Source organism: Somniosus microcephalus, chromosome 2 (genome assembly GCF_052327205.1).
Source record: "Somniosus microcephalus isolate GS21.2 chromosome 2, FLI_Smic_1.0, whole genome shotgun sequence".
In the NCBI taxonomy this organism is placed as follows: domain Eukaryota; kingdom Metazoa; phylum Chordata; class Chondrichthyes; order Squaliformes; family Somniosidae; genus Somniosus; species Somniosus microcephalus.
The window spans coordinates 332,022,712-332,047,721 of record NC_140988.1 but is presented as its reverse complement, the minus strand read 5'-3'; the positions used below and the strand labels follow the sequence as shown (position 1 = coordinate 332,047,721).

The following is a 25,010-nucleotide window of genomic DNA, read 5'->3' as shown; positions in this document are numbered from 1 at the left end:
CATTGCCAGATCCGTGAAACCTGCTAAAAACTGTGCACGTACAGACAGCAGGCAAGGAGAACAGAATCAGGCTCACCATGATTTCCTCCATTAACTAAATGGCCTGCCAAAATCCACTGTTAGGCAAGAATGGCCGGTTGTTAAAGAAGATTTGTACTTAGGCAAACTTCAATGTATTCAGGAGAAACAGGGCTGGGAAAATACTGTTTGATATGAGCTGAAACTATCCATCACCAAAACACTTTACTTCCTCTGCAGCATTGCCAGCCTCATGCTCACTATTGCTAAAACTTTTATTCCTGATTTCTTTACCTTCCAACTTGTTTTCTAATAGCCTTCTGGTTTTCGTTATATGTTCCATCGCACATAGCCCTCAGTGGTGGGCAAATTATTGGAAAAAATTCAGAGGGAAAGTATTAATCATCATTTAGAAAGACACAAATGAATCAAGGTCAGTGTGGATTTGTTAAGGGAAGGTTGTGTCTGACTAACTTGATTGAATTTTTCAGAGGTAACGAGGGTTGATGAGAATAGCGAGGCAGACTGGTCAAAAAAGTAAAAGCCCACGGGATCCAAGGGAAAGTGGCAAGCTGGATCCAAAATTGGCTCAGTGGCAGGTGTTTGTGACTGGAAGGCTGTTTCTAGTGGGGTCCTTTGCTTTTTGTGGTAAATATTAATGATTTAGACTTCAATGTAGGGGGCATGATTAAGAAGTTTGCAGATGATACAAAAATTGGCCATGTGGTTGATAGTGAGGAAGGAAGCTGTAGACTGCAGGAAGCTATCAATGGACTGGTCAGGTGGGCAGAACAGTGGCAAATGGAATTCAATCTGGAGAAGTGTGAGGTAATGCATTTGGGGAGGGCTAACATAGAAACATAGAAGATAGGAGCAGGAGTAGGCCATTCAGCCCCTCGAATCTGTTCCGCCATTTAATGAGATCATGGCTGATCATCCAAATTCACTACCCTGTCCCTGCTTTCTCCCCATATCCCTTGATCCCTTTAGCCTTAAGAAATATATCTAACTCCTTCTTGAATATATTTAATGAATTGGCCTCAACTGCCTTCTGTGGTAGAGAATTACACAGGTTCACCACTCTCTGGGTGAAGAAATTCCTCCTCATCTCAGCCCTAAATGGCTTACCCCTTATCCTTAGACCCCTTGTTCTGGATTGCCCCGCCATCGGGAACATCCTTCCTGCATCTAGTCTGTCTAGTCCTGTTAGAATTTTATAAGTTTCAATGAGATCCCCTCTCATTCTTCTAAACTCTAGTGAATATAAGCCTAATCGACCCAATCTCTCCTCATACGTCATTCCTGCCATCCCAGGTATCAGTCTGGTGAATCTTCGCTGCACTCCCTCCATGACAAAAACTTCCTTCCTCAGATAAGGCAACCAAAACTGCACACAATACTCAAGGTGTGGTCTCACCAAGGCCCTGTACAACTGCAGAAAGACATCTTTGCTCCTGTACTCGAATCCTCTCGCTATGAAGGCCAACATACCATTTGCCTTCTTAACCGCCTGCTGCACCTGCATGCTTACCTTCAGCGACTGGTGCACAAGGAAACCCAGGTCTTGTTGCACTTCCCATTCTCCCAATCTATTGCCATTCAGATAATAATCTGCCTTCCTGTTTTTGCCACCAAAGTGGATAACCTTGCATTGGCCCGCTGTGCTGTGCTGGCTCTTTGAAAGACCAGTCGTGCTTAGTCCCACAGCCCCGCTTTTTGTCATTACCTTGTAACTTCCTCATCCTCAAGTACCTGTCCAACTTCCTTTTGAAATTATTTATGTAATCAGCTTCCACCACCTTTTCAGGTGGCGCGTTCCAGATCCCGATAACTCTGAGTGAGGAAAAAAAAATTCTCATCTCCCGTCTAGATATTCTGCTAATGACTTTGAATCTATGACCTCTAGTTATTCCCACTCGCCAAAAGGAATAATTTTTCTCTCTGTACTCTTATCAAAATTTCTCATCTTGAAAACCTCTATTAGGTCATCTCTTAACCTTTTTTGTTCCAAGGAAAACAGTCCTAACTTTTCCAACCTTTCCTCATAACTGAAGTCCCTCATTCTGGTAACATCCTATTAAACCTCTTCTGTGCCTTTCCAAGGCCTTTACATCTTTCCTGAAGTGCGGTGCCCAGAATTGTCCACAATACACCAGCTGAGGCCTAACCAGTGATTTATAAAGTTCTAGCACGATCTCTGCTTTTATATTCTATTCTTCTATTTATAAACCCAAGTAACCCATATGCTTTTTTAACCATCTTATCAACTCGCCCTGCCACCAAGTTCATCTACACTTTTCAAAATAGTGCCATTTATAGTATAGTCTTTCCATATTAGTCCTCCCAAAGTGCATCACTGTAAACTGACCCTTGGGGAACACCACGGCAAACCACCTCTGTCTGAAAAACATCAACCCCCCACCCCCCTTTCTCCCTGTTACTGAGTCAATTTTGTATCCAAATTGCCACTTTCCCCTTAATTCAATAGGCTTCCATCTTCTTAATAAGCCTTGTGTGGCACTTTGTCAGATGCCTTCCGAAAGTATATATATACATTTACTGCATGACCTTGATCAATATTCTGTTCCCTCATCAAAGAATTCAATCAAGTTAGTCAAACAAGATTTGCCTTTAACAAATCTATGCTGGCTCTCCTTGATTAACTTATGCCTTTCCAAATGAAAGTTTATTTTGTCCCCGATAATGGTTTCCAATAACTTCCCCACCACTGATTTTAGGTTGATTGGCCTGTAGTTTCCTGGTTTATCCCTTTCCTGAATAGTGGTATAGCATTAGCAACCCTCCAGTCCTCTGGCCCTACTCCTGTATCCAATGAGGATTGAAAGATTTTGACCAATGTCTCTGCTGTTTCTACCTTTCTTCTTTCAGTAACCTAGGATTCATTCCATCTGGACCAGGTGACTTGCCAACTTTCAGTAATGCTAATATCTATTGCTATCCTGTCCATAACTTCCCGCTCCTCTTTTAGTGTAACCTTCACATCGTCTGCCTCCTTTGTGAAGACATGCAAAGTACTCATTTAATACTTTAGCCAAGTCCTCTGCCACTACATGGAGTTTTCCCTTTGGGTCCTTAATAGGCCCAACTTTTTCCCTAGCTAACCGCTTACACTTTGAGTGCACTAAACCTCAACATTACCACACCTCCCACTTCTGGAAACATATTTTAAGTAAAATCAGACCCTAGAAATCTACAGATATGTCATGCATGTCTGCCAAAACACTTTTTTCCAGTAGTTTGAAAGGTTTGGAACAGTAAAACTTAATGACTCCAAAAATACTTTTTTTTGTGAAAAAGAGACCACAGAAGGAAAAATCTCCCAAAAATTGCAGGAATTTTATTCTACTGAAATGGCCCCATCCATAATCCCAAATACTTTAGGGGAGATACCTTTGTCAGCGTGGCTCAGTTGGTAACAATCTTGTCTCTGGGGCAGAAGATTATTGGTTTGATTCTGCCACCAGGACTTGGCCACATTACCTAGGCTGACACACTAGTGCAGCATTATATTAGATGCCATTCTTTGGAGGAGACGTCAAACCAAGATCTGCCTGATCACATGGACAGTAAAGGTGCAATGGGTTGGTATTGTGGAATTTGACATCAAGTGGTCCATTCATCTACAGAAAACAAACTGTACAGTTACTGTATGGTTGTGCTTAGGCTGGGCACGGAGAGATTCCTGTCCGAAGGTATCTTCAAGGTGAAAATATTTTTCAGTGATGTGTATGTGTAAACTTTAGAAAATAAACAGTGTGTGCATCCACTCTCGTAGACATCTTTTGTGTTGCTGGGTGAGTAGTTATTTCTCAATGGGAAAAACCGAAGGAGACACACAATCCAAGTTTACAATATCCTGAAGAGAAGCCATACTGTTACCGCCGAATTGGAGCCTGAACGGACCCAGTGCTATACAGGATCGACATATACCCAACTTCGACTTATAGAGCAATAAACTCAGACTACTGCGGAACTTGCTGGAATGTGCGAGTACACTTTTATTTACAGAGCGCTCTGTAACCTTCTCTTGGTGCAATCGCCAGCTTCTCAGCTTTACAATAGCAGCCGCGCTCCTTTTATACAATTTAAAAACAGGAAAGATACCATATTACATTAATTCCTTGGCCAATCTGGTACTTTAGCATCCTTTAACTTTGGCCAATCCGATACCTTAGCAACCCTTAATCACATTCTGTCAAAAACAAGTTGATTATATTATTATACTGTTAGCAAACAACTTAATTATATTACTGATCTGTACAAGTGCCATCACACGTTTGGTGTAAGCAGATCAAGTCAGCTGTCTGTTATGCCAGTGTCTGCAAAATGTCAATGAATGTCAAGTATTTCAGCAGGCACTACGGTGCCATTTTAAAATTTCCTCCAACAGCCCCTCCTTTTGGTCCTGGAGCACGATTCTCTTGCTCCCAGATGACCATCGTTCTTCGTTTCTTCACAGGGTTGGTTTACAACCACTGACTCATCTCGTGAGCACCGGCCGTTCCGGCCACGTCATACGTTTCTTCTTCTTCACCCATATTTCTGGGCAGGAGGTCGGTGTATTCTTCGACAGACGCTACTGGCAGCACAGCTTTCACAGCAGTTTGACAGCACATTTTAATGATACTCAATGCACAGCAGTATACATATCACAACCATGATCAATATCATTTGCACTAGCCAAGCACCCCAGCCTGATCCTCCCAGTAACCAATCAAACCATCCGCCTCCGATATTGGATTGATGGAGCAAAGCTACTTGTTTTTGAATATGGTCCGCTAGGTTGGTAATATTTTCAGAACTGTCTGGGATGTATGTACAGCATTCTGCTCCGATCATGGCACATGTACCTCCCTGTGCGGCTAGTAGGTAATCTAGTGCCATTCTATTTTGTAGGGCGACAGTTCTTAGGGCTACCATTTCGGCACTCATCTCTCTCAGGGATTCAGCCGTGTCATTGGCTACTCCCTCAATTATGGTTGCCAATAACCATATTTCTTGAGAAGTAAACACTATTCCAGCCGTGGGGAACATAGCTCCTAGTACCACCTGCCAGGTGGGAAATTCTCTTTTAGTACGACTATGCTTGTGGTGGTCTTTCAATTCCTTTGTGTGGTGTATATATGGTACTACATACCCCAAATAGCATGATCCTGCCCAATTCTCTGGTAGCCAGGGGTATGCTCTATGACCGCATATGAAGTATGTTCCATTATAGGCTGTCATTATCTGTCCCGGTTGTTCGGGGTTTATGTTGTCGTGGAAGACGGTAAAACCCATCTGGTTGTCAGTATTTGTTTGCCTGGTCCCATTCCATGGTTTATTATTGGTCAAATTCATCAAATTGGTGGTATTGAACCACCAGCTTTCCATGGAATTTCCTGCATTATATGTGGTAAAATTTTGTATACAATGACTTTTTCCCACATCAATTCTGATCCCTTCAGTCTGTTCTGTACCGCGCTCCCAACATATCTCCCCGATCGGCTGGCCCTTTCCTGACGTATTGGTAAGAACTAAAAAGGGGGGTTCTTTCGTATAATTATATGTTGGCTTATACCATTCTTTAAAATTTTCTAACGAATATCCTCCCCCCCCCCGGAACTCATTCCTCAGGCTAGTCCATTTCAGTTCCCAGGTTTTTCCGAAGGTGGATAAAGTGGTATTTTTCTGTTTCGTATGATTTCTATTAATTATCCATTCTGCCATATCTGTGAGGTTCAAGGGTATTGGTCGCAAGGGTATCCCTCCTTTCGCATGAGTGGGAGTATGGCTACATACCCAACAGGCATCTATCCCACTCCGTTTGACATACTTAGATGACATATATAAAAACGTATTTACATGCAATCCCCGTTTTCTATGCGGTCCTGTCGCCGCATCTCCCGTGACAATACGTATCAACGCAACTATACACAGTAGCTTATACATGTTTTTGATGCAATATTCTTCTTCCAGTTATTGCCGAAGGGGTCTCCCTTTTTTTTTTCCCTGTGGAACAGATTCAGAAGAGCGGGGGTAATTATTCACGTTCATGTCCTTTATATAACTTCAACTGAGTCCAATGTTTCCATATGCCCTTTCCCCTTATGTCCAGACAGGCACAGGTGTCCCCACTGATTATGATCTCATAGGGTCCGCTCCATTTTGGCGCGAACCCCGGTTTGCCAGGTAGATTTCTTACCATGACCCGCGCTCCGGCGGGGGGGAACGTCCGGGAGCGTGTTAAGTTCTAGCTCCTTGTCCCTTTCCCGCTGTTGGTCACGGATATTTTTACACATCTCCTTTAATTGAGTGCTGAGTTCCAAAACGTATCGTTTTAATTTATCTACATCGGCCCCACCTGTTATGATGCCTTCGGGTAATTGCATCGCCCTTCCTGTCATTAGTTCATAAGGGGTAAGGCCAGTCGTTCGGTTTGTAGTGGCCTGAAGTTTCATCAGGATGATGGGCAGCACTTCAGTCCATGTTTTTCCCGATGTTTGCATCGCCTTGGCCAATGCATTTTTAAGGGTACAGTTTTTAATGACACTACCAGTAAAGTGAGTGCCTTGATCGGAGTCGATTTGAAGGGGCACTCCCCATCGGGGAATTACTTCTTCTGCTAGGATTCTGGCAACCGTCAGGGCGGTGCAGTTCCGTGTTGGAAAAGCCTCCACCCATCGAGTGAATTGGTCTATGATTACCAGGCAGTATGTTTTACCATGGGACGGGGGTAGAGGGCCGGTAAAATCGATTTGCAAATGTTCCCATGGGCCTCGCGGCCTGGGTTGATGTCCCCTATTAACCTTTATTGGCCTGCCTGGATTGTACTGTGCACACATAACACACCGGTGGCAGTGTTTAGCAATATCTCTTCCCATCCCTTTCCACCACCATTCTGTACCGAGACTTCCTGTCATTGCCTCTCTTCCCGAGTGAGAGAGCCCGTGGTGAATTTCCAACAGAGTGTTTTGTATGCACTCTGGGGCCATTACCTTATCATCCTTTCGCCAGACGTTATCGCTTCCTCATATAGCGCCTTGTTTCTCCCACGTACTTTTCTCAACATCTGGTGTGTCCTCGTGTAGTTCTTCAATACTTCTCATCTCCTGGGTTACTGGTGTGTCGCTAATCTCCTCTTGTTCTAACGCGAATTGTGCAGCTTTGTCCGCTGCTTGGTTCCCCTGGTGGTTTAACCAATCTGGGCTAGTTCTGTCCGGCTCTCTCTGGTGTGCCTTGATTTTTATTACTGCAACTTGTTGGGGCTTATTACTAGCCTCAAGGAGGGCCTCTATCCTTCTCTGATGTTTTATAGGATTGCCTCCTGTCATAATGAATCCTCTCCTACCCCAGGCGGTCATATAGTCATGGACTACCCCAAAGGCGTATCTACTATCTGTGTAGATGTTTACTACTTTATTTTCCGACATCTCCAGTGCCTTAGTGAGTGCCACTAACTCGGCCACTTGGGCTGACAAACCCCCGTCGATTCGCCCTGACTCTACTGTTTCCAGTCGGCCATTAACTACGGCCCACCCTGTGCGGGGTAGTCCATCCATATATTTGCGCGACCCATCTACGTAAAGTGTTCCTTCGGCCGTCGCCAGAGGGGTATCCTTTATTCTATCTTCTTCTAAGTTCATATCTACATCCCCACAATTATGAGGCTCTCTGGTTCCTAATATTCCTTCTGCCGGATTGTCCCCCATATCCCTAATGATGGTTACTGCTTTACTCAGGAGGAGAGGGGGGGGGGGGAAAAAGAGGAGGACCACTTCCCATTTTGCTCGTCTCATATTTGAGACGGATCTCAATTTTCCCGTGTTCAGCATTTCTACCAAGGTGTGTTTGGTGTGAAGGATAATGTTTCCTGTCATCACAATTGGCTTGCTGACCTTTATGGCCCAGGCAGCACAATCTAATGCAGCTATACACCGTGAAAGCCTGGTTACTACAGGTCCTTCTGCAGTGGAGTAGTATGCCACTGGCCTGCGCTTGTCCCCATGATCCTGTGTTACCACCGCGGTATAAAATCCCCCTTCATTATTGCAGTGTATGTGGAAGTCTTTGCACATGTCTGGTAATCCCAATCCTGGGGCTGATATTAATTCTGACTTCAGTTGGATACAAGCTTCCTCCTGCTCTGGGCCCCATTCTATTGAGTCCAGTGCTGGTTTGCCCCCTTTCACTAGCCGCTGTATGGGTTCTGCTATTTTAGCGAACCCTGGGATAAAATTTCTACTATAATTAAAGAGGCCTAATACCTTCCTTACTCCCCTCACTGTTACGGGCCTGGGCATACTCTGGACAGCGTCCTTTCTGTCCGGTGGCATTTCTTTAAGTCCCTGGGAGATAAGGTGTCCCAGATACAATACCTGGGTTTTTCCTATCTGTGCCTTTTTGGGGCTCACCTTTAGGCCAGCCGTCTCCAATGTTTTTAATACTAGGTACAGGGTCATCTGGTGTCCTTTCGTTTCCGAAGCTATTAGTATGTCATCAACATACTGGAGAATCGTACTCCCGCTGGGCAGTTCTACCCTTTTTAAGATGTCGCTCATGACTCGGGTGAAAGATAGCCGGGCTATTGTGAAACCCCTGTGGGAGCCGGGTCCAGGTATACTGTTTGTCCCCTACCGTAAACGCAAATTTTTCCTGTGATTCTGGGTCCAAGGGTAAGGCCCAGAATCCGTTGGCTATGTCCAGGACCGTGAAGATTTGGTGTTCTGGGGCTAGACCGTTTAAGATGGTTGAGGGGCTGGCGACGATAGGGTGTAACTTAGGGGTGACCTTGTTAAGGGCAGTGTAATCTATAGTTAACCTATAGCTTCCGTCAGGTTTTCCTACTGGCCATGTAGGGGAATTGGTGGTACTTGTTGTTTCTATCAGGATGCCTTTCTCTACAAGTCCTTTTACTATGTCTATGACTGCCTTTCTTGCCTCGGTTTTTATGGGGTACTGGCGGTGTGGCTTATGTTCTGGTCCGGGGATCTTGATAGGGTCAATACCAGCTTTTCCTGTGTCTAGTTTTGTTTCTGCCCAAACTCCGGGGACGGAGGCGCAAATGGCCCTGTAATCACCTGTATCTAATTGCCAGTTTCTTTTGGTTACTGTGGCTACTCCAATCGTGCCGGTATTATTTGCGAGTCGTCCTACCTTTGCTATGTGGCCGTCTGTTTTTGGCCACATTAGTTTTCCCTTGCCACAATCGATTAATATTTCGTATTCTTTCATAAGATCATTACCCATTATTGTGCCCTCGTTATTTTTACATACGTAGAATCTCATCGGGATGTAAAGATTGTCTATTTCTACCATTTGGGTGGTACTTAGGAAGGCGGGCACCTTGGTGCCGCCGATCCCCGTTAAATATATCATCTTACTGGTTGTAGGGAGGGAAGGTCGGTTACGGATATTGACGCTCCCGTGTCCACTAGCATTTCACACTGTCGGCCCCCTACTAGTGCAGGCACATAAATCCTACCCTCCTTTTTGCTTTTTACGGGGGCTGCTGGACGTCACTTATTCTGTTGTTGTCGTTTATACTCCTGCCACTCCCTGTAGTCTTCGGCGGGCATCGTATTTTGCCCGCTAGTTGGCCTGCTATGTTTGCTATAACAAGTGGCTTCCAAGTGTCCCCTTTTTCCACAATAGTTACATTGTCTCTCATTCTTTTTGCCCTTGCATTCTTTTGCAAAGTGACCCATCTTTCCACAATTATGGCATGGTCCCTTTTTGGGGCTTGCTCCAGTTTCCAATTGGCCGACCGCAGCTATTTTTTCTTGTTTAACTTTTGTCACTATCTCATCCTTCATCCCGTTTCCGTCTATTTCACATGCCCATTCTACCAGGTCATCACAATTTCTTGCGGTCACTACTCCCATTTTTATGATTGTTTGGTGTGCCGGTGATAAGCCGTCCTTAAATGCTTGTATAAATGCCGGATCTGTCCTGACTGTTTGGTTGGCCCGAACTTTCCTGGTAAATACTAAATAGTCGCTCACCATATTCTGAGGCCCCTTCTCCCTTTTGTTGTTTAGTCGCTGTAATTTTACTCCAATTAGTGGGGGAGTCACCTAAAACCCGTTGGACTTCAGTTTTAAAGAGAACAAAGGGTGCCTGTTGGACGTCTACTTCGGCAGTGAGGGCTACTGCATGTGTCCAGCGTCCCCCACTGTAATCCCTTGCGGCTGCGGCAGCGCCCGCACCGGGATCGCCCGCCACAAGTCGCCACCTGTCCGCCAGACAGGCTGCCTGAACTAACTGATGGATGTCTCTTAGATGTAACTGATGCCCCACCCAAACAGTGTTGAGTTCTGGCCAAAACTTTGCGTTCAGGCTACGGGTCTGGAGTTTTCCCAGGACTGGCATGATTTGTTGTCTCTCCCCGGGGGTAAAGGGTTTATAACTCGCTGTTGGTGCAGCGGCGGTTCCACCTCGGGTTACTGGGGCCATGTCGACACTTTCGACCTTTTCCTCAAACATGGGAGCTGTTGGATCTAGTGTCTCGTATGGGGGGGGGGGGGGAAGGGAAGTAGTATCCGTCCAACCACTCATTCGTCCGCCCTCACATGTAGCCCTCTTTTCTAAATCCTTAATTACCTTATCTTGGCAAGTTATCTTTGTTTCGAGAGTTTTAATGTCCTGTGTTTTATCTTTAACAATTTTCTTAATTACATTTACTTGTTCTATCAGTCCTGACAACTGGTGTACTAGTAACACGCCCGCCTTTAGTTTTATCCTTTTTCTGTTTACTCAGCCAATTTCTCTGAAGTTCTAATGTCTGTGATACGTCCCATCCGTCCTTCTGCATTTTTTAAATTAGTGAATGCCTGTCTGTCATATAAGAATCGATGAGGGAGCCCGGGGGCCCCCTCTTAATCTCCTTACCTGACATCAGTAGTCCACCGACCTTTCCTCTTTGTCTGGAGTCACATTTTACCCCGCTCCACAAGTTCCTCACATCAGTCTGTTAGTCCCGAATAAGACCTGAGGATTAAAATTTTGTCAATACAGATACGAACATAAGTTCATCACAGACAAATGTCAAGTGTAGTCCCACACTCCACTAGTCCACTTACTTATTCTTTGATCACTCGGCGTCCTTATACTTGATCAGAGTACTAAAACACCGGTGGCCCTGCTCACAGCGGCCAATTTGTTACCGCCGAATTGGAGCCTGAACGGACCCAGTGATATACAGGGTCAACGTATACCCAACTTCGACATAGAGCAATAAACTCTGACTACTGCAGACCTTGCTGGAATGTGCGAGTACACTTTTATTTACAGAGCGCTCTGGGAGAAGTGCTATACACCCCCTTGGTGCAATCGCCAGCTTCTCAGCTTTACAATAGCAGCCGCGCTCCTTTTATACAATTTAAAAACAGGAAAGATACCATATTACATTAATTCCTTGGCCAATCTGGTACTTTAGCATCCTTTAACTTTGGCCAATCCAATACCTTAGCAACCCTTAATCACATTCTGTCAAAAACAAGTTGATTATATTATTATACCATTAGCAAACATCTTAATTATATTACTGTTCTGTACAAGTGACATCACACGTTTGGTGTAAGCAGATCAAGTCAGCTGTCTGTTATGCCAGTGTCTGCAAAATGTCAATGAATGTCAAGTATTTCAGCAGGCACTATGGTGCCATTTTAAAATTTCCTCCAACAGAACGGTCCACAATTTGTATCACAGGAGTTTGCAACCTTCCTGCATGTGAATGGTGTCCAACACATCAGGTCTGCGCCCTATCATCCCTCTACTAACGGCCAGGCAGAAAGGTTTGTGCAAACTTTGAAGCACGCCTTGAAGGCATCGCAAGGTCAGGGCTCAATCCACCAACGTCTGAACAGCTTCCTGTTGTCCTACAGGAACGAGCCGCATGCCACAACCAAAACTTCCCCCGCTTCGCTCATGATGAGGCAGTTGCGGACAAGTTTTGACCTTACTCAAACCTCCAAGGGCAGAACAGGTTGTCCATTGTCAACAACAAGCTCAAGTTGAAAAGAGAGAGAAAAGAGCCAAGGAGAGATAGTTTCATCCGGGAGAGCACATCCTAGCTCGAAACTACAACACTGGACCGAAATGGGTTCCTACTACGGTGATCGCGCAGACGGGCCCTGTGTCTTACACGGTTGAGACTGCTGAGGACGTCGTCTGGAGAAGACACACAGATCAACTGTTGCTAGGAGCAGAAACAGCCACAGAGGCTCCAATGGCTGGTTGGCCTGAACTGTTTCCAGATGATACCGCAAACCAGCATCCTTTGCCACAGTGCTCTTCTCCAACACAGGAAGTCAAAGAGACTGTTCCACCTGTGCAAACTCCTGACTTTCAACTGATACAGGCACCTTCTCCATCCAGGCCTGTGTCAATGCCTACTGCTGTGGAAGCCAGCGATGACCGCCGGTATCACAGAATCACAGAAACCCCACAGTGCAGATAGAGGCCATTTCGGCCCATCGAGCCTGCACCGACACATGTCCCACCCAATCCCCATAACCCCTACACCAACACATATCCCACCCTATCCCCACGTATTTAATCCCCCCTAACACTAAGGGTCAATTTATCATAGCCAATCAACCTAACCCGCACATATTTGGACTGTGGGAGGAAACCAGAGCACCCGGAGGAAACCCACGCAAACACGGGGAGAATGTGCAAACTCCACACAGTCACCCAAGGCCGGATTCGAACCCAGGTCCCTGGCACGGTGAGGCAACAGTGCTAACCACTATGCCCGGCCTCCAAGACACTTGGATCTGTAGGCTTAGTGACTTACCCACAAGACTGGGGCAGAATAAACCCCAGGGTAAAGTCAGGGTTTGAGGCAGTCTACCTCTACCCTAGGTTCGTTGAGTGCATTGAAAGTAACTTACCTGTTGAGGAATAATGTGGACCTTCCATTTAAGAGGGGAGGAAATGTTATGTATTGTGTGTTCTCCTCCCACCTGTGGTGGCGCTGTCACAGGAGATAAATGGTTGGGTGTTCTCTGTTAAGTTTTAGCTCTCTGTTCGGAACTTGCCAGAACTTCCTTTCCTTCCAATAAAGCACTTCATGTTTGAATCTCTGAGTCCTAAATTGTGTCTAGGTAGAAAGGTACTGACACAACAGTCATTTCTGTCGTTTTAAGCTGTACCTTCCCAGTATATATGAGCACAAGTTATTTTCTTCGAAGTAGGGAACTCCCCCGATCCAAGAGATTGCACGAACCAATTTCAGGGGGGAAATTGCACACCTGCTTTACTATCTGCTTTTTTTTTTTTTAAAGTGAGTTATGTTTTAATTGAGAAGCCTGATGAAAGATCCCATAGTGCAGGATAGTCGCAAGACTGGAAAGAGTATAAGACAGGATAAACCAAGTGAATATATGACACACAGAACATTGGTGGGGCGGGAAATGTCACTCAGAAACATGAAAAAGTACTCCAGCAAAGTTTGCAACGCTGTCTTTGTTTAATAATCTACGGAGTGCTTAATAATAACTTTAAAACGTGTTCTTACCAGTAACTACGTCCTTGGAACCGTTCTCTGAGAAGCCGGCGGATAACAGCGATAGCAGACTGATACACAAAGTGAAGCTATTCATTGCCTTCACTCAGATAGCGCACTGATCGTCGGGCGGGCTTTTTGCAAAGGTGGATTTTATAAATTAATTTTTGTAACTTTTTTTTTAAATCAACGTTATTCATGTAGAACAACCAGCCCCGAGCTCACTGGTCCCAAAAAGTTAGTGCAAACTTCTCCAGGCAGCTTGTTACAATTTTTTTTACATGCCACGGCTCCTGCAATTGGCTTTTTAAGCAGATATTTTCAGTCATCTGACTAATAGGCAGACAGCTATTTGACTAATTTATTCAACGTTTGGGTTTTCACCATTGGTCGAGCCCGGAAGGTGGGGTCTGAATTATTCAATAGGATGAATGACTTTCAGCGCTGAATTACTGCCACATATTCCAAACTCAACAGGAGGGTGAGAAATTGTGTTAAAAAACGGCACACTCATAATCTTATAATCCGTTTGAATCACAACAGGCAATGTAACTTTAAATCATTTCCACTGAAAGAAGTGAACTTTGTCGAAAGTTGTATAATTCCCCCCCCCGTTACACATAGTATGTGTATCATGGGCGGATGAAATTCCACAGCTGTGAAACATTAATTTACAACAAAAAAGGAATTTTGTGCGACAGAACTATAATGATTAAAGATCAGAGGTACCCGATTTGTTTTTTTTGGTCCAAACTAAAAGAGTACCCTTCGATCTCGAACATGACCGACAGTAACCTTTCCCGTCCTACCTCCCTTCTATGATTGGTGTCTGGGCGAGTTGCAAAAAAATCAATCTTTTTGACTGAAAGCTTGGTCAACCAGATAGGTTTTAAGGAGGGTGGTAAAGGAGAGGAAGGTAGCCATCCAACAGGGACTGAAACTGGTTTATTTCCTGAAAACCCAGTGACGTGTGTTCTTGAGGTCAGATATCTCTGGGTTCCTTCTCAGGTTCCAAGGGTCCAGACTTATGGGGCTGGATTTTAATACTGGAAGTGTGTAGGAGGTGGGACTACAAGGTTCGGGGTTGTAGTCCCGCCTCCATCGAGTTGTGGCAAACCCACGTGATTTTCACTTGATTGACCTTGTTGAGCCCCCACAACTGGCTCAGCAGGCCAATTAAGGGCCACCCGGCAACAGGTGACATCACAGATTGACATTTCATCTGTCCAGAGCTTTTGACAGATGAAATATCAGCGTTTGACAGCTCTTTGAAGCTGTCAAACACTGACAATCTATACTCCAAGTTAATTCCTTCCACTCAGACTGATTTAGAGATCTCTCCAGAACAGAAAGCTGAATGCTGCAACTTTTGACAGCTTGCAGTCATTCTGCTTTCTGTGCCGGTGAGATGAGGGACTCCCGAGACCTGAAGGAAGGAAGGCTGTAAAGGTAAGAAAAGATAAGTAAAACTTCTTTAGACACTTTACACACACCAAACACACTTACCTCTGTACTCATGCACCCATCACTCACCTGAACAACGGACATCTGGAACCCTCCAAGCCCTTCAGCCCGACAGTCCGCCTTGCTAACTTGGCGTGGTTTGGAGCCATCGGGAATCCCACACTTCAGGAATAAAAATAGGGATTAGGCTAAAAACTGCCTGTTAACAGGCAGTTAATTGGCACTAATCCCCTTCCCGCCTTGGGGAGGCGGCTCCCAGCACAGGTCGGGTATCCGCCTCCTTTGAAACTGGCATGGAGGCGGGATGGGTTCGTGCCCCCCGATTTCGAGATTTTAACCCCCCACACGCCTCCAATCCCGCCTCCACGACCCAATGAAAATCATGTCCATGATCTCCACTGCAACCAGTGGAGCCCCTTCACAATATACAGGGTTCCTTCTGAACCATGATGTCACTGGGACAGCCTGCAAGGAGTCTTGAAATGGCATATCTTTAGTGAGGTAAACATAGAAACATAGAAGATAGGAGCAGGAGTAGGCCATTCGGCCCTTCGAGCCTGCTCCGCCATTCAATGAGATCATGGCTGATCATCCAAATTCAGTACATCCCAGGTATCAGCTTGGTGAATCTTCGCTGCACTCCTTCCATGGCAAGAACATCCTTCCTCAGGTAAGGCGACCAAAACTGCACACAATACTCAAGGTGCAGTCTCACCAAGGCCCTGTACAACTGTAGCAAGACATCCTTGTTCCGTACTCGAACCCTCTTGCTACAAAGGCCAACATACCATTTGCCTTCTTAACCGCCTGCTGCACCTGCATGCTTACCTTCAGCGACTGGTGCACAAGAACACCCAGTTCTCTTTGCACTTCCCCTTCTCCCAATCTATTGCCATTCAAATAATTATCTGCCTTCCTGTTTTTGCCACCAAAGTGGATAACCTCACATTTATCCACATTATAGTGCATTTCCCATGTTTCTGCCCAATCACCCAACCTGTCCAAATCGTACTGGAGTTTCACGACATCCTCCTCACAGCTTACCATCCCACCCAGCTTTGTGTCGTCTGCAAATTTGGAGATATTACATCCAATTCCGTTGTCCAGATCATTAATATATATTGTGAACAGCTGGGGTCCTAGGACCGATCCTTGCGGTACCCCACTAGTCACTGCCTGCCACTCGGAAAATGACCCGTTTATTCCAACTCTTTGCTTTCTGTCCACCAACCAGTTCTCTATCCAAGTCAATACAAGGCAAGAGAAGTTTAAGTTAAGGAGTACACATAGGTTAAAAATAATATTTTAATGCTATAAAAACTGTTATGGATGCTTAGCTTTCAAACTATACAGCTGATCTTGCTTGTGGAATGGTTTAACAGTAAACTATGTGGCCTAGGAAATCAATGGTGCCACACCCGTTTTTCCAGCACAAAACGGGCGCCTAAGCATTCAATGTAGTGGGTGAAGCACACGTACTCATTACGCACTGGAAATGTACCACCTCGCATATTGGATCGGGCTACTCCGTAGGCATCTAGGGCTCCCACCAGAACTATTTAAAATTATGGATAAACCATTCAAATTAGGGTCCTAAGCTTGTTGTAGGACCTGTTTCTGATATTGGTCTACCCCGGCACCAGACTTGCCACATGATAAACGCACCCAGCAACTTGTGGCACTAACAGGCAGGAAGGATCCTTCAGCAGCACTACTTAAAGAGCTCATCCACCACTTCCAAGTTAGTTGCTGGTTTGTCATTTGAGGCCAACTTCAGGATGTTTTCTGGCCTGCTTTCTGACTGTGAAAACTTTATACTAATGCTGAAAAGATGATTTTGCTGGTGCTCCACTGTTTTTGGCTGCCTTCTAAACAGTTTTACTGCAGTTATGTGTGTACCAGTAGGAATACCAGACAACAGTGCCTGTGGCTGGCAAGGTCACCATGACCATTAACGTTTATGCCACAGGCTCCGTTCAGGCTGCAGCAGGTGACATCAGCGACCTCACAGTTTGCAGTCCACCGATGTATTAGGGAGGGAACAGTAGGTGTTCGCTGACCTACATTGGCTCCCGGTTAAGCAACGTCTCGATTTAAAAATTCTCATCCTTGTTTTCAAATCCCTCCATGGCCTCGCCCCTCCCTATCTCTGTAACCTCCTCCAGCCCTACAACCCTCCATGATATCTGTGCTCCTCCAATTCTGGCCTCTTGAGTATCCACGATTTTAATCGCTCCACCATTGGTGGCCATGCCTTCAGCCATAAGCTCTGGCGTTCCCTCCCTAAACCGCTCCGCCTCACTATCTCTCTATCATCCTTAAAACCTACCTCTTTAACCAAGCTTTTGGTCATCTGCCCCAATATCTCCTTATGTGGTTTGGTGTCAAATCACGTTTGAAAGCGCTCCTGTGAAGTGCCTTGGGACAGTTTACTACATTAAAGGCGCTATATAAATACAAGTTGTTCTTGTTGTAGAGGCTCGCTACACCAGGAGGAATACCAAGATCCCTTTCCCCATGGAGAGAGCGAAGCAGGATGAGAGAGCACTAGACATGCAGGTTTCCCCAGGGTCCAAGGTGCCATAGACTGCACCCATGTTGCTTTGTGTGATTCCTATCACCAGCCTGGTATCTTTCTCAATAGAAAAGGATTCCATTCCTTCAACATCCATCTTGTTTGTGGCCACAGGCAGCACATCATACAGGTCCACGCCTGGTTTTCTACCAACAGTCACGATTCATATATCCTCTGTCAGTCCTCTGTGCTGCCTTTGTTCCATTCAGGCCATCGGGTCACAGTCTGGCTACTGGACAACAAGAGCTATCCCCCTACAGATTTGGCTACTAACACCTGTCAGGAACCCGGGCACAGCTACAGAGCTGGCCTACAATGAGAGCCATGCTGCCACCAGAAACGTCATTGAGCAGAGAGTTGGCATGCTCAAGCAACACTTCTGTTGCCTGGACCATTCGGGAGGAGCTTTGCAGTACATCCCTGAGCGAGTATCCAGATTTGTGGTCATCTGCTGCATGCTCCACAACTTCGTCATCATGAGGGACCAGCACTTACCACCACCTGGGCAGCAAGAAGTGCAGCAGGAGGTGAAGTAGGAACAGGCAGAGGACTAGGGGGACGATGAGCAGCAAGAAGAGAAGGAAGAGCAAGAGTGGCATCAACCACCAATGCCCCTAGCTCCTAGAGCTTTCAAAGAGCAGCTTATCTAAGAGTACTTCACGTGAACCATCCCTCCCATCCCCAATACACCAACAGTCCCACAATCATTTGTTTGAGGAAATCAGAGTGTAGTTAAAGTAATGGATGTTGTATACATGAACTTTCAGAAGGCATTGAAAAGGTAAATCTGTAAAAATGACCTCAGACCAAATTGTGAGAGTGGGACAAGGGGACACAGGTTCAAACTAGCAAAAGGTAAATTTAGGATTAGGAAGTTCGTACAAGGACTGATCAATACCCGGACGGATTCCCAGATAGAGTAGTGGAGTCAAAAGCGCTGGAGTTTTTTAATAAATAATTGGATGCTGCAATGGAGAACGAAGGGTTTTTCTTGGCGGGTGGGGATAAACTAAGATGTATCAAATGGCCTTCCTTGCCTGTATTTATCTTATGAACTGGGGGAGAGGGAAAGAAAGAAAATACAGTGAAAATACATGTAATAAAGTAAAAGAAGAATGGGGTCACAACTTTCTTTGGAGATGGAGGGGGACACGTAGAGCAGCACAGCATCACCACCGGTGCTGGGAACTCAGGTGGTCACAAAACAAATAGAAAGATAGAAGACAGGAGCAGGAGTAGGCCATTCGGCCCCTCGAGCCTGCTCTGCCATTTAATGAGATCATGGCTGATCATCCAAATTCAGTACCCCATTCCTGTCTTCTCTCTATATCCCTTGATCCCTTTAGCCTTAAGAAATATATCTAACTCCTTCTTGAATATATTTAACGAATTGGCCTCAACTGCCTTCTCTGGTAGAGAATTCCACAGGTTCACCACTCTCTGGGTGAAGAATTCCTCCTCATCTCTGTCCTAAATGGCTTACCCCTTATCTTTAGACTGTGACCCCTGGTTCTGGACTCCCCGGCCATCGGGAACATCCTTCCTGTATCTAGTCTGTCTAGTCCTGTTAGAATTATATAAGTTTCAATGAGATACCCTCTCATTCTTCTAAACTCTAGCGAATATAAGCCTAATCGACCCAATCTCTCCTCATACGTCATTCCTGCCATCCCAGGTATCAGTCTGGTGAATCTTCACTGCACTCCCTCCATGGCAAGAACATCCTTCCTCAGATAAGGCGACCAAAACTGCACACAATACTCAAGGTGTGGTCTCACCAAGGCCCTGTACAACTGCAGCAAGACATCCTTGCTCCTGTACTCGAATCCTCTCGCTATGAAGGCCAACATACCATTTGCCTCTACAATCTCTCTACACCTCCATCCCCCACCAGGATGGCCTGAGGGCGCTCTGCTTCTTCCTTGAACAGAGGCCCGTCCAGTCCCCATCCACCACTACCCTCCTCCGCTTGGCTGAACTTGTTCTCACATTGAACAACTTCTCCTTTAACTCCACTCATTTCCTCCAAATCAAAGGTGTTGCTATGGGTACCCGCATGGGTCCTAGCTATGCCTGCCTTTTCGTGGGATATGTGGAACACTCTTTGTTCCAGTCCTACTCAGGTCCCCTCCCTCACCTCTTTTTCCGATACATTGATGACTGTATCGGTGCCGTTTCCTGCTCTCGCCCCGAACTAGACAATTTCATTCACTTTGCCTCCAATTTCCACCCTTCCCTCACCTTCACATGGTCTATCTCTGACTCTTCCCTTCCTCGACTTCTCCGTCTCTATCTCTGGGGATAGGTTATCGACCAATATTCACTACAAGCCCACTGACTCCCACAGCTACCTGGACTACACTTCCTCCCACCCCGCCTCCTGTAAGGACTCTATTCCATTCTCCCAGTTTCTCCGTCTCCGCTGTATCTGCTCCGACGATGCCACCTTCCACACCAGTGCTTCCGATATGTCTTCCTTTTTCTCAACCGAGGATTCCCCTCTACCGTGGTTGACATGGCCCTCGACCGCGTCTGTTCCATCTCCCGCACTTCTGCCCTCACCCCTGCCCCTCCCTCCTGGAACCACGATAGGGTTCCCCTTGTCCTCACCTTTCACCCCACCAGCCTCCACATTCAACGGATCATCCTCCGCCATTTCCGCTACCTCCAAAGTGATCCCACCACCAAACGCATCTTGCCCTCCCCTCCCCTTTCAGCATTCCGTAGGGACCGCTCCCTATGAGACACCCTAGTCCGCTCCTCTATCACCCCCAACAGCCCTTCCCCTTCGCCTGGCACCTTCCCGTGCAAGCGCAGGTGATGTAACACCTGCCCCCATACCTCTCCCCTTCCCACTGTCCAGGGCCCCAAACACCCCTTCCAGGTGAAACAGCAATTAACTTGTACTTCTTGCAATCTAGTATATTGTATTCGCTGCTCACGATGCGGTCTCCTCTACATTGGGGAGACCAAACGCAGATTGGGTGACCGCTTTGCGGAACACCTCCGTTCAGTCCGCAAGGGTGACCCGAGCTTCCGGTCGCCTGTCATTTTAATTCACCGTTCCATTCCCACTCGGACTTCACTGTCCTTGGCCTCTTGCCTTGTTCCATGGAAGCTCAACATAAACTCGAGGAACAGCACCTCATCTTCCGATTAGGCACTTTGCAGCCTTCCGGACTCAATATCGAGTTCAACAATTTCAGATCATAACCTTGGCCCCTATTACATTTTTACTTATATTTTTTTTCCACCCCTTTGCTTTGGGTTTTCCCTCCCCCTTTCCTTTTTTTTCTCTCTCCCACACGGCAGCTGTCTCTCACCCTGCCAGTACACTTCACACCTACTCTGAGCTGTCTTTTGCCTCCACTGTCCTATTACCATCTCGTCTGGTTTTGAATCTCTTAATGTCTCTTTACTTCTTTTGTTCTATCGCAGCCCTGCCTTCGATCTATTTCATTTCCTTTCCAGTTTTGAAAAAGGGTTCACCCGAAACGTCGACTCTAATTTCTCTCCACGGATGTTGCCTGGCCAGCTGAGTTTTTCCAGCATTTTCTGTTATTTCGGATTTCCAGCATGTGCAGTATTTTGCTATCATACCATTTGCCTTAACCGCCTGCTGCACCTGCATGCCTACCTTCAGCGACTGGTGCACAAGGACACCCAGGTCTCGTTGCACATCCCATTCTCCCAATCTATTGCCATTCAGATAATAATCTGCCTTTGTTTTTGCCACCAAAGTGGATAACCTCGCATTTATCCACAATATACTGCATCTGCCAAGGCAAGGGAATACACTATAAATGGTAGGACAGTGAGAAGTGCAGAAGATCAGAGGGACCTTGGAGTGCATGTCCACAGATCCCTGAAGGTAGCAGGACAGGTAGATAAGGTGCTTAAGAAGGTATATGGGATACTTGCCTTTATTAGCCGAGGCATAGAATATGCTTGACAAGGGAGGTTATGCTTGAACTGTATAAAACGTTAGTTAGGTTGCAGCTAGAATACTGCGTGCAGTTCTGGTCACATTACAGGAAGGATGTGATTGCACTAGAGGGAGTGCAGAGATTTACGAGGATGTTATCTGGGCTGGGGAATTTTAGCCATGAGGAAAGATTGGATAGGCTGGGGTTGTTTTCTTTGGAACAGAGGAGGCTGAGGGGAGACCTAATTGAGGTGTATAAAATTATGAGGGGCCTAGATAGAGTGGATAGGAAGGAGCTATGTCCCTTAGCAGGGGGCATAGATTTAAAGTAATTGGTCAGAGGTTTAGAGGGGAGTTGAGAATTTTTTTCACCCTGAGGGTGATCTGGAACTCACTGATTTAAAGGGTGGTAGAGGCAGAGATCCTCATCACATTTAAAAAGTACTTGGATATGCACTTGAAGTGCCGTAACCTACAAGGCTACGGACCAAGTGCTGGAAAGTGGGATTAGGGTGGATAGCTTTGTCGGCCGCGCGGACAAGATGGCCTCCTTCTGTGCTGTAAATTTCTAGGATTCTTTAAACTCCAGCTCAACCAAAACTCTACTGCTTGCGTCCTGGGCCCTTTGGGACAAACTCTATTCTCCTATGCAACCACACCAAAATCAGTTGCAGTTTACTTTATGGAAGCCTCTAAAATATCTAGTACTATCCCTCCCCTTAAGCACCCTTTTCCACTGTTTTCAGTCACCAACTGTTTTCTCCTGTTAAGCATCATAGACACGTTAAAGAAATTACATAAATGCAACTAGTTGTTCCTGAATTGCTACTATGCACCCGCCTCACATTCATCGGTATATTAAGTTTGCTGAGGTCAATGTCAACATGGTTCCATACAAGGCCAGCATTTAGTGCCCATCTCTAATTGTCCTTGAGAAGGTGGTGGTGAGCCACCTTCTTGAACCGCTGCAGTCCGTGTGGTGAAGGTACTCCCACAGTGCTGTTAGGGAGGCAGTTCCAGGATTTTGACCCAGTGATGATGAAGGATCGGCGATATATTTCTAAGTCAGGATGATGTGTGACTTGGAGGGGAACTTGGAGGTGGTGGTGTTCCCATCCGCCTGCTGCCCTTGTCCTTCTAGGTGGAAGAGGGCACAGGTTTGGGAGGTGCTGCTGTAGAAGCCTTGGCGAGTTGCTGCAGTGCATCTTGTAGATGGTACACACTGCAGCCACGGTATGCCAGTGGTGGCAGGAGTGAATGTTTAAGGTGGTGGATGGGGTGCCAATCAAGCGGGCTGCTTTGTCCTGGATGGTGTCGAGCTTCTTGAGTGTTGTTGGAGCTGCACTCATCCAGGCAAGTGGAGAGTATTCCGTCACACTCCTGACTTGTGCCTTGTAGATGGTGGAAAGGCTTTGGAGAGTCAGGAGTATGGCACAGCTCAGAATGCATTTACTTCGCATCGACACTGTAACCCAAGACTGGTGCTGCCTGCTCCAGATTAGGCATGTTCCCAACCAGTTCCAGTCACGGAGTTCCAACCAACTAAATTCCTTCCATGTATATTCCCACAGCCAGGAATACCACTTGGTAATTCGCGATCCAGGAAAATCCAGTGATCCGAAACATTTATTTCTCCGATGCTTCACATTTTCAATGCTCAACGTTATGAATTAACTGGTGAATGTTGTCTCACGGCAACCGTGGAAATGATCTTTCCCACAATAACTGTCACATTTTTCAAAAAATTTGCTGAATCCTATTTTCTTATTTCCTCTCCTGAAAAAGGTTCCATGGATGCTCTTCCTAAACCTCACTCTAGTACTACTTTTTTAGGTGTGATCCTGGACAACTGTTTCCTATGTGTGCTTTTCCACCATTGGAGCATGAGCCTGATTCTGTTCTCATTTGTTGTTACAGGTGTGCATTTTCCATTAGGAACAGCTGGATATGTTTTTTTTAAATAGTGGTGTGGTGGAGCCCAGGACTGGGTAGGGGCCTCAATGTCACGCTGCTGACTCCTGCTCTCGTAATGAGAATTTGGGCAAAGCCATTGATGGATGAAACTGGATTCACTTTCGGGAGGAAGGGGAAGCCTGGACTCCCAGTTCCATAGGAGTTGAAGCACCGAGAATTTTAGCTATGAGGAAAAGTTGGCTTGGTTGAGGTTGTTTTCTTTGGAACAGAGGAGGTTGATGGGAGACCTAATTGAGGTGTATAAAAATAAAATTTTGAGGGGCCTAGATAAGAGTGGATAGGAAGGAACTGTTTCCCTTGGCAGAGGGGTCAACAACCAGGGGGCATAGATTTAATGTAAATGGTAGGAGGTTTAGAGGGGAAATTTTTTCACCCAGAGGGTGGTGGGGGTCTGGAACTCACTGCCTGAAAGGGTGGTAGAGGCAGAAACTCTCACATTCAAAAAGAACTTGGATGTGCACTTGAGGTGTCGTGGCCTATAAGGCTATGGACCAAGAGTTGGCAGGTGGGATTAGGGTGGATAGTTCTTTGTTGACCAGCACGGACACGATGGGCCGAATGGCCTTCTTCCGTGCTGTAAATTTCTATGGTTTCTATTCTGTGGTACCGAGCAATTTCCATGGGGTGTTTTTTTAATCTCCGGTTTGCACTCTTATCTGCCAACACTGACCTTGGTGGCAAATGTAAAAGCTGTCACCAGAGGCAGAGATTAGCATCTTTTCTTGGTGCATGTGGGCTAAGCGCTCAGTACAGTTTCTAGACTTAAAAAAAACAGATTAACCAGTCATTGAGCTCATTGCTATTTGTGGGATTTTAATGTGCACAAAATGGCTGTTGTATTTGCCTACATAACAAGAGTCACTGCCTTTCAAAAATGTAATACGTTGTATGCAAAGTGGTCTGAGGTGATTTGTTGAGAAGTAATAAGGTGCAAAATAAATGATTTAACTTTTCATGTATTTATTATGTTATACATTATTAATGTGTGTATATAGTGAGGTGGTTGTGATCTGTAGCTTGAAGACACTGACTTATTTGCAGCAATGTGATTAGGGCAAGTTTTTTAGGGGGGGGGGGAAAATTTTGTGTGATATGATTGATCACATAATGAAAGTAGAAAGTAATCAATTTAAAAGCAAGAAAGCACACCGATTACATAATTATTCAATAAGGACAAAAAATTGAGACATTCAAGAGGAAAAGTGGCATATCCACAATATGCACTACCGGCACATTTTTTTTGCATCTAAAACACACATCTATTTCGTTGACTATCTCGACATTACATCTTTGTCCTTCACTTCTGTTCGATGTTCTGATGCTGCCGCTGCAGAATGAGTGTCAGTTTAATATTCTCACAGATTTTCAATGCAGCAGGGTATGTAGAAGGGGACAGAAACCCAAAGGCGTCAAATGAAAATACAAACTGGATGGGAGGAGAGAGGGAGAACATAAATACAAATAGATTCACATTTCTCCATCCTTTCATGATATAAATTTCCAGATACTGGGCTCTATTTTCCCTCAGGCGATTTTCCACCCCC

General features: G+C 45.7%; 1 long non-coding RNA gene across 1 annotated transcript; it reads right to left on the bottom strand.

Annotated features, from left to right (window-relative positions):
- Window positions 1-5,165: 5,165 nt before the first annotated feature.
- On the bottom strand, window positions 5,166-14,545 carry LOC147123589 (uncharacterized). The gene is made up of 3 exons (XR_015074863.1): window positions 13,541-14,545; window positions 10,909-11,007; window positions 5,166-6,030 (listed from the first exon to the last, which is right to left on the bottom strand). It is a non-coding gene; the product is annotated as an uncharacterized LOC147123589 (long non-coding RNA).
- Between the last annotated feature and the right edge of the window lie 10,465 nt (window positions 14,546-25,010).